Genomic DNA, 2976 nt, shown 5'->3' on the forward strand with positions numbered 1-2976 from the left:
AGGAACAGGAAGGCTGAGCGTGCCTCAGACATTGCCACGGGGCGTATATTCCAGAGCCTATGAACCCCATCAACGTGTGATGATTCTGCCGTATGCCAAGTCTGCCTAAACGTTTGTTGTAAAACGTTAGCAAAGCGGTGCCCCCGCCAGCTCTCCGCATTCCTCCCAGCACTTTTATTACACAAACATTTTTAACACCTTATTACGGCGTTACGTCACCCCACTGGTTGTGGGGGATACCTTGCAATCCCTTTGCAACAGATCTTAGTAACAAACACCATTGCATTGTTGCAAAGCCTAGCACGGGTTAAAACATTTCTGTTCTATGAAAAGATATCTATATTTTTCTTGCTAATAGATTCTTACACCAAAGTATTATGCATTTTTTTTTTAAAGCACTTTGGTTAAAAGCATAGTGGAAGAGGCAAAATAATACATTACTTGACATTAATTATACACTAGTATAAATCAAAACAGTCATATTGCTATTATAACGATATGAACTGAAAGGTGCAGGTATAATTAGGTATTTGTTACCTTTTCAAACGTCTACCAAAAAACAAGCTTATCTATAGGTGGATGTCATATAGAAAACAATCAACTGTGGTTAATCAGAGTCAATTAACTTTTGTCATTAAGCTTGGGGATTGTGCGAGCAATACCTATTGTATAGGATCTAGTGAGAATTTTAAATGTCTCTTTGCATTGCTTTTGTACTGATTTAGTAGGCGGTGTTCCATTTCCTGTAACAATTTAGCAATTTGCTATGCTGTGAGTTCTGCATTTAGAGTAACAACAATGTATTTATCGCCATATTCAGCGCTTAGTTCCGGGTAAGTACTTTTGCATGTATTTAACAAGCGTATCTGCCTGCCTGAGATATGGAAAATCATACTAATAATTCCAATTTCAGTGCGTGTGTGTATATATACATATTTGTCATTTTATATATATGTGTGTGTGTATGTATGTATATATATATATATATATATATATATTTGTATTTCTTTCTCTCTCTCTCTCTCTCTCTCTATATATATATATATATATATATATATATATATATATATCCATTGTAGAAGAGCCGCACTCACATGTCGTTAATAATCACAGTTGCTGGGGTGCAAAATCCAGGAACAGGTCCTATCAGAACAAAGTTCCACGATACATGTGCACAAATAAGGATGCACTCACCAGACTTCTCCAGGGTGAAATTGATAGATTTTAATCCAGACAGCGCATACTCACAAACAGAAGGTCAACGTTTTGGCTCACAACAGAGCCTTTGTCAAGACCAGAGTACCAGGTTGCCATCTAGGGAGATAGCAACCTGGTAATCTGGTCTTGACAAAGGCTCTGTTGTGAGCCGAAACGTTGACCTTCTGTTTGTGAGTATGCGCTGTATGGATTAAAATCTATCAATTTCACCCTGGAGAAGTCTGGTGAGAGCATCCTTATTTGTGCACACACATATATATATATATATATATATATAATATAAACAAAGATATCCTTCCCTCAGACCGGTATGGTACTTGGTGGAAGAAAGCAGGCGGCACTCCAAGGTCTTTTTAGATAAACTTGTATTAAGAAATTAACATGGTGCCATGTTAATTTCTTAATACAAGTTTATCTAAAAAGACCTTGGAGTGCCGCCTGCTTTCTTCCACCAAGTACCATACCGGTCTGAGGGAAGGATATCTTTGTTTATATGCTGAACGAGGAGGGCACCCGGGCACAATCATTCCTTTTTCATCCAGAGTGCCGGATAACATACTCCTATATATATATATATATATATATATATGAAATCTCATACAAATTCAGCACTCACCTTGGGTAGTACGGATGGTGTAATGGTTAGCATTACTGCCTCAGAGCACTGAGGTCATGGGTTCGATTCCCACCATGGCCCAACTGTGTGGAGTTTGTATATTCTCCCCGTACTTGCGTGGTTTTCCTCCGGGTACTCCGGTTTCCTCCCACAATCCAAAAATATACTGGTAGGTTAATTGGATCCCAACAAAAATTAACCCTAACGTGAATGTGTGTGCATGTACATGTGGTAGGGAATATAGATTAGCTCCACTGGGGCAGCGGCTGATGTGAATGGCCAAATATTCTCTGGAAAGCGCTGCGGAATATGTGTGCGCTATATAAATAACTGGTAATAAATAATAAATAAATGTTAACACTTCAAACTGTAATTCATCTGAATTCAGGGAGTATTAGTTCCAAAATATTGCAATAGTTTGATAAGCTGACCAGCCCCTTCACGACCATTTGGTCAGACCCTACACTGACTTTCAAAAATCTGAGCATTGCTCACAGGCATCTTTTGGATTTTAAATACACACTATGCTTCTATCATGGGTTTAGGCCCTGTTTCTTTCTTTCTTTTAAAGAGACAGGAACCACACCTAAGCATATCAGTTAATAAACACCTGGGGAATTTCTTAATATTTAATTTACAAATGGACAGTAGGGGTGCAAGAAAAAGTGCGACCACAAAAAGTTTATGAACAATAGGCTAGAGTCCAGAGCACTCATACATCCGCAGCACCAGTGGTATTTGTGACCACACTATTTAAATAAAAAAATCATTAAAAGAATGAGACCGGTCCTAAACCACTGAGTGCTGTGGATTCTAGTCTATTGTTTATGTATATGTGAGTGTGTGTGTGTGTGTATATATATATATATATATGTGTGTGTGTGTGTGTGTGTGTGTGTGTGTGTGTGTGTGTGTGTGTGTGTGTGTGTGTGTATATGACGGAGGGACATTAAAGCTCCGAAACGTTGTATACCACTCTGCTGTATTAGTTCATTTCTCCGAGTGCCGCCACAAACCGCTTCTATATACACCAACAAATATAAAACCACAGCACTCACCACCCCAGAAGCAGGGTGCAGTGTCTGCACTCACCACTCATAGGGTGGGGTGCATGTAGCCCATGGCCACCTACTTAAAAATAT

This window comes from Pseudophryne corroboree, chromosome 9 (genome assembly GCF_028390025.1).
Source record: "Pseudophryne corroboree isolate aPseCor3 chromosome 9, aPseCor3.hap2, whole genome shotgun sequence".
Lineage (NCBI taxonomy): Eukaryota > Metazoa > Chordata > Amphibia > Anura > Myobatrachidae > Pseudophryne > Pseudophryne corroboree.